Source organism: Pongo abelii, chromosome 9, assembly GCF_028885655.2.
Source record: "Pongo abelii isolate AG06213 chromosome 9, NHGRI_mPonAbe1-v2.0_pri, whole genome shotgun sequence".
NCBI lineage: Eukaryota > Metazoa > Chordata > Mammalia > Primates > Hominidae > Pongo > Pongo abelii.
The window spans coordinates 13,433,761-13,441,613 of NC_071994.2; positions in this window are offsets into that span (position 1 = coordinate 13,433,761).

Consider the following 7,853-nt stretch of genomic DNA (forward strand, 5'->3'; position numbering starts at 1 on the left):
ACCTGTGTCCCTCTGCCTTGTGGCCGCCATGGTCTCCGTGGCCCCACCTCTAGGAGCAAGTGTGGGGCCACCTCATCTCTGGCTGTAGTCAGCCTGCAGATTTTCTTTCTTCTTCTTTTTTTTTTTGAGATGGCGTCTCACTCTGTTGCCCAGGCTGGAGTGCAGTGGCACAATCTTGGCTCACTGCAACCTCCACCTCCCAGGTTCCAGCGATTCTCCTGCCTTAGCCTCCCAGGTAGCTGGGATTACAGGCATGCACCACCACACCCGGCTAATTTTTGTAGTTTTAGTAGAGACGGGGTTTCACCATGTTGGCCAGGCTGGTCTCGAACTCCTGACCTCAGGTGATCCGCCCACCTCAGGCTTCCAAAGTGCTAGGATTACAGGCATGAGCCACCACGCCCAGCCTGCCTGCAGATTTTCATCCTGAAATTTATATTATTTTATTAGAAATTAGCCTCCTTTTATTTCTCCTTCATATTATAGTTAGGATATCATTGTTTTTTTTTTAAAGCATGTGTGAGGGTAGGTTAGTTTATTTATGAATTTCATTTCAGCTTGGTGAAGGGAACATTACAAAATATTTGTAATTGGGGGGCGGGGATTGGGTCTGACTTCTCTACCTTTGCATAATTCAAGAAATCCATTTCTGAGCTCTCGGCAACCGGGAGTGATTTGCTTCTGAGATGAAGTGCCCAGAGGTGCAGGCTGCTGCTGCCCTTTAGTCTTTGGAATCACTTTTTCCTCTTCCCTATAAGTGTTCTGGGTTCATGACCCCATTGCTAATCTCTTGCTCCCAGGCCTCTCCCCTAGACCTGTCCTCCACAGAGTGGCCCCAGGAGATGCTCCCAGCATATCAATACTTCTCAGCTTGAAACACTCATGTGGCCCCACGTCCCCCATGATTTACGTTTGTCCCTTGAGCTGTGTGCAGGGCACAGCCTCAATTCAGCTCACTCCTCCCCTCTCATTTTGCATCCAGCCTCTGCTCCTTTGCCCATGCTGTTCCCTCTGAATGGACTGCTGCCTCACCACCCTGCACCCCTGCACCCTCACCGCCCTGCACCCCCTGCACCCTCACCGCCCCGCACCCCCTGCACCCTCACCTCCCCGCGCCCCCGCACCCTCACCTCCCCGCACCCCCTGCACCCTCACCTCCCCGCGCCCCCGCACCCTCACCTCCCCGCACCCCCTGCACCCTCATCTCCCCGCGCCCCCTGCACCCTCACCACCCCGCACACCCCGCACCCTCACCACCCCACACACCCCGCACCCTCACCTCCCCACGCACCCCGCATCCTCACCTCCCCGTGCACCCCGCACCCTCACCTCCCCACGCACCCCGCACCCTCACCTCCCCGCGCCCCCTGCACCCTCACCACCCCGCACCCCCCTGCATTCTCACCATCCCTCACTCCCTGCACCCTCACCACCCCGCGCCCCTGCACCCTCACCACCCTGCACCCCCTGCACCCTCACCTCCCCGCACCCCCTGCACCCTCACCACCCCGCACCCCCTGCACCCTCACCTCCCTGCACCCCCTGCACCCTTACCACCCCACACCCCCTGCACCTTCACCTCCATTTCTGACTGTCCCCAGTGACTTCCTATTCTTCTCTTCATTAGAAACTCAGTCCTGAAGTTCCTGGGTCTTGAAGATGCCTCTAGAAAATCAGCTTCTAGACCAGGCGCGGTGGCTCACACGTGTAATCCCAGCACTTTGGGAGGCCAGGGGTGGGGGGGCAGATCACTTGAAGTCAGGAGTTCAAGACCAGCCTGGCCAACATGGTGAAACTCCGTCTCTACAAAAATACAAAAATTAGCCAGGCATGGTAGTGTGCACCTGTAATCCCAGCTACTCAGGAGGCTGAGGTGGAAGAATCGCTTGAACCTGGGAGGCGGAGGTTGCAGTGAGCTGACCAAGATCATGCCACTGCACTCCAGCCTGGGCAACAGAGCGAGACTCTGTCTCAAATAAAAAGAAAAGAAAATCAGCTTCCACCTGGGTGTGGAGTTGGGCAGGGGAGAAGGGGCCACTGGGGCAGGGAAGAGACAGATGTTGGATTTTAGAGGATCCAGTAAAGGATGCTACTCTTCTCCATCCAAGTTTGAAAGCGACTGAGAGAGACACACAACAGTCAGACAGAGAGAGACGAAAATATTTTCCTGTGACTTAAGAGCAATGGCCAAGTTGGCTTCCTGCTATCCTACCCTTGAACTTGACATTCACCCACTGAAAATGTCCAGTCCCTGGCTCAGTGGGGATACCAGAGGCTGCTAACTGCCAGGCAGCAACAGACCAATAAAGCCTTCCAAAAGAGATGGCGCACTGGGCTGGGCATGCCCAGGAGCTCCTCCCAAGCTTGGCCATCAGGTAAGTCACTTCTCTGCAGGGGAGAAGGGGGGAGTGAACACATGGTGTTGCTGTAATTCAATGGACACTTCCCCATGGAAGCACCATGATGTCGAGGAGGGAGGGGAGGAAGGAAGGGCAGTGCTCAGAGGGGAGGAAAGCTGTGACCCGAGATGCCATTGCCTGGTTAATGTTCTTGGCAAGTCCTGGATGGGGCAGGAGCTGGAAGAGGAAGCTGAGGCCACAGGAAACCGTCAGAGCCCGGGACTATGCCAAGAACTTCTCTACTTTAAAATAACTTTTGGCTGGGTGTGATAGCTCATGCGTGTAACCCCAACACTTTGGGAGGCTGAGGCAGGCAGACTGCTTAAGGTCAGGAGTTTGAGACCAGCCTGACCGACATGGTGAAACCCCGTCTCTACTAAAAATGCAAAAATTAGCTGGGTGTGGTGGCATGCACCTGTAGTCCCAGCTACTCGGGAGGCTGAGGCGGGAGAATGGCTTGAACCCAGGAGGTGGAGGTTGCAGTGAGCCGAGATTGCGCCATTGAACTCCAGCCTGGGTGACAGAGCGAGACTCCATCTCGAAAAATGGTAAAATAAAATAACTTTTATTATCAGCAAAGCTGTGTAGGGGTGGAAAGGTGTGCTAACTTTCCTCATTCATCATAAAGGTCATGGCTGACACTCCTATAATAAAAGACTGGTTAACAAGAGGAAAGCATAACAAATTTATTTTTATAAGACACAGGAGCCTTCAGAATGAAGACCCAAAGATCCAGGGAAACCTATCTATTTTTATGCTTAGATTCTATGCAAAGCAGACAGCCATGTAGAAAGGTGATCGGACAAAAGGGCATGATTCATGGGAATAGACTGAGCAGGGACACCCAGCAAGGCCTGTCTATTGAGATGCTTCTTGGCCTCTCTGTACGGCACTTCTTCCTGCAGGTATGGGGCAGGACCCTTTCTGGAATAGGGGTCTTTAGGGGAGAAGGGAGAGAGTGACCCATTGTAGGTTTTATGGTTTGCTTTAGGGGAGAGGGGTTCTAGTTTCTATGACTGGGGAAAAAGAATTCTGGTGTCTAAGGATTCCTCTGGGGGCAAAAGAGTGGCAGGAGACAGGAGGATGGGAGAATGTCAGAGAGAGACTTGGCTTTTGAGACCTTCCAGTTTCCTTTAGTTCAAAGTACTCAGCCTGCCATAGCGCCATACTTTGGAGTACCGTTTTCTGAGCCCTAACAGCTGTGCACGTACATTGGAGAAAGTGGGAAGTTGCAGATGAGCAAAAACAAAGAAAACAAAACCACTCTATTCCTACCACCTAGGGAGTATCCTCATTGTCTATCCTCCCATATCTCTTTTTTTTTTTTGAGACAGTCTCACTCTGTCACCCAGGCTGGAGTGCAGTGGTGAGATCTCAGCTCTCTGCAGGCTCCACCTCCCAGGTGCAAGTGAGTCTACTGCCTCAGCCTTTGGAGTCACTGGGATTACAGGCGCCCGCCACCACACCCGGCTAATTTTTGTATTTTTAGTAGAGATGCGGTTTCACCATGTTGGCCAGGCTGGTCTCGAACTCCTGACCTGAGGTGATCTGCCCGCCTCAGCCACCCAACGTGCAGGGATTACAGGCATGAGCCACCGTGCCCGGCCTCCATATCTCTTTTTAAGATTTTTTTTGTGTGTGCGTGAGACAGAGTCTTCTCTGTCACCCAGGCTGGAGTACAGTGGTGTGATCCTGGCTCACTGAAACCTCCACCTCCCAGGTTCAAGCAATTCTCCTGCCTCAGCCTCCCAAGTAGCTGGGATTACAGGCGCACGCCACCACGCCCAGCTAATTTTTGTATTTTTTTAATAGAGATGGGGTTTCACCATGTTGACCAGGCTGGTCTCCATCTCTTGACCTCAAGTGATCCGCCCGCCTCAGCCTCCCAAAGTGCTGGGATTATAGGCATGAGCCACCACACCCGGCCTCGAATCTCTTTTTATGCCTATGTAATTTTTTATTATTTTTTTTTAGAGGCAGGGTCTCACTATGTTGCCCAGGCTGGTCTCAACTCCTGGGCTCAAGTGATCTGCTTGCCTCAGCTTCCCAAAGTGTTGGGATTACGGGCATGAGCCTCAGCGCCCAGCTCTGCATATGTAATTTTTTTGTGTTTTGTTTGTTTTTCTGAGACAGAGTCTCGCTCTGTTGCCCAGGCTAGAGTGCAGTGGTGCAATCTTGGCTCAGTGAAACCTCCACTTCCCAGGTTCCAGTGATTCTCCTGCCTCAGCCTCCCTAGTAGCTGGGACTACAGGCCCTTGCCACCATGCCCGGCTAATTTTTGTATTTTAGCAGAGACGGGATTTTACCGTGTTACAGGCTGGTCTTGAACTCCTGACCTCAAGAGATCCACTTGCCTCAGCCTCCCAGAGTGCTGGGATTACAGGCAAGAGCCACTGTGCCTAGCCATATGTAATTTTTAAAATCAAAATGAGATCATACTGTCCTTGTCAGTTATCTCAGCCTCTCTCTGTCAATACATCTCCATCTTATCTAATGCTCAGCCAACATTCAAATTCTCTCATTGCTCCTAAAATGTCCTTTATGCTGGCACCTGAAAAAGGGAGTGCAGTCAAGGACCCTGCAAAGCCTGTGGTTGGATGCCCTTAAGTCTCTTTTAGTCTGGCATGTCCTTTTTTATGACAATGACATGTCATAAAACTGGACTTGTTGTTTGCAAAATGCCCCACCTTCAGGGTTTATTGTGTTGTTTTTCTCATTTCGTTTCTTCATTAGTCTCCTGTATTTCTGGTAAACTGGAAATTATTGGACCCAAGTTAGGCATTTTGGGCAAAAAGACATCATGGGTGATGGTGGTATGCCACGCAGCATGACAGCAGAAGCACCTTCACATCATGAGTGATACTGAGCTAGGGGGATGGTTTCCTGAAGGACTGGATTGGAGGCCTTCCTGGCTAGGAGACCCCTGCAAGCTCCTTGCTTTTATTTTACTGACATGGAAACGGAGGACCCGAGAGCAGCCTCCTGGAGCACAAGCCTTTGCAGTTTATAGAGGGTCTTCTTGAACCTGCAGGGACTTCTCCACAGGCCCAAGATGCAGTTTTGATTTCTTTCTTCCTTTCTTTTCTTTTTTTTGTTTTGAGATGGAGTTTCGCTCTTGTTGCCCAGGCTGGAGTGCAATGGCACCATCTCGGCTCACCGCAACCTCCACCTCCCAGGTTCAAGCGATTCTCCTGCCTCAGCCTCCCGAGTAGCTGGGATTATAAGCATACACCACCACACCCGGCTAATTTTGTATTTTTAGTAGAGACAGGGTTTCTCCATGTTGGTCAGGCTGGTCTCAAACACACAACCTCAGGTGATCTGCCCACCTCAGCCTCCCAAAGTGTTGGGATTATAGGCGTGAGCCACTGCACCTGGCCGAGGAGTTTTGATTTCTATGTTAAGGAAACTGACACTCCAAGGGGTGAAGTGACCAGAGCTGGGACATGCTTTCTGTTTCCCCTGTGCCAGGCCCCAGGGCTCTGCCTGACCTTCTGCATCAGGAGAGGCCTAGTGTACCTGGCTCTTGGGTTATCAGGGCGTGCTCTGGCTCCAGGGAAGCCCAGCACCTGTCCTTGCCTTTCAGAGGGACGGGCCTTCGCTCTGGGCTGGGGGGCGGGGAGGGGACGCAGCTGTCTGGGCCCCCGAATCTGCTGACTCAGCAGGTCTCAGGTTTCCCTCTGAGAGGGAGGCAGCCTTTTTGCAGGCAGCAGAGGACATAGTGGGAGGCTCTGGGGCTCTGAAGGTGGCCCCAGCTTTGTCTGTCCTGCTGCTCCCTGGTTCTGCTTCCGGACTCGGGAGTAAACTGAGTCTCAGAGAGCCTGGAAAGCAACTGGCCCTGGACACACAGCCAGATATGGCAGAGCTGGTTGTGCCTAAGCTGTATGGCTTGACTTCACATCGCAACCCAGGGCAGCTTCCATTGTGCCCTAGCCCTGCAAACCAACCTAGGGGAGGTCCCCTCTGGCCAACCAGTCCCCAGCCCAGTTAGAAGCCAGATGAAGTAGGGCTGGGCGCAGTGGCTCACGCCTGTAATCCCAGCACTTTGGGAGGCCGAGGCGGGCAGATCACCTGAGGTCGGGAGTTCGAGACCAGTCTGACCAACATGGAGAAACCCCATCTACTAAAAATACAAAAAAAAATTAGCCGGGCAAGGTAGTGCATGCCTGTAATCTCAGCTACTCGGGAGGCTGAGGCAGGAGAATCGCTTGAATCCAGGAGGCGGAGGTTGCGGTGAGCCAAGATCGCACCATTGCACTCCAGCCTGGGCAACAAGAGTGAAACTCAGTCTTAAAAAAAAAAAGAAAAAAAAGAAACCAGGTGAAGTAAAGAGGGCACCGGGTGAACTCCAATCACAACCTAGCCTGCCTTCCACCTAGCCAGGCCTGTTCACGCAGGCACTCACTGACATTCATTGCTGCCCAATGTGGGCCAAGCTCCCACTAAATGTTGGGGATATACAGATAACTAAATGTGGGGGATATACAGCCGGGCGCAGTGGCTCACATCTAATCCCAGGACTTTGGGAGGCTGAGGTGGGCGGATCACGAGGTCAGGAATTCGAGACCAACCTGACCAACATGGTGAAACCCCATCTCTACTAAAGATACAAAAAAGTAGGCGGGCATGGTGGCGTGTGCCATAATCCCAGCTACTCGGGAGGCTGAGGCAGGAGAATTGCTTGAACCAGGCAAGCGGGGGTTGCAGTGAGTTGAGATCACGCCACTGCACTCCAGCCTGGGCAACAGAGTGAGACTCTGTCTCAAAAGAATAAAAAATAAAAATAAAAAGATTTAGAATCAGAATTGTTTTCATACTTGGCTCAGTGACTCACATGTTTTGTGACCTTGGACAAGTCATTTGACCTCTCTTAATCTCAGTTCCATTATCCAAAAATAGTGATAAAACTTGCTGGTTGGTTTGTTGAGAGAGGTAAATACATGTAGAGTACTTAATAACAGAAGCTCTTGCTTATATGATGCTTACTATTTGCCAGGCACTGTTCTGTGCATTACACAAAGATTTATTTAATCTTTACAACAGAGGTAAGTACTATTATTATCATTCTCATTTCACAGATTAGGATCCTGAGGCCTGGAGAAGTTAAGCAACCTGTCCAAGTTCACACAGCACGTAAGTGGTGCAGCTGGGCTTCAAATTCGGCAGGCAGTCTGGTTTCAAAAGAAAGTAATGTTTGTGGGCCCAGGTATGGTGGCTCATGCATCTAATCTCAGTGCTTTGGGAGGCTGAGGCAGGAGGATCACTTGAGGGCTGAAATTTGAGACCAGCCTGGGCAACACAGCAACACCTTGTCTCTACAAAAAATTTAAAAATTAGCTAGGCTCGGTGGCACACACCTGTAATCCCAGCTAATCAGGGGGCTGAGGTGGGAGGATCCCTTGAGCCCAGGAGCCCAAGGCTGCAATGAGCTATGATCACACCCCTGCCCTCCAG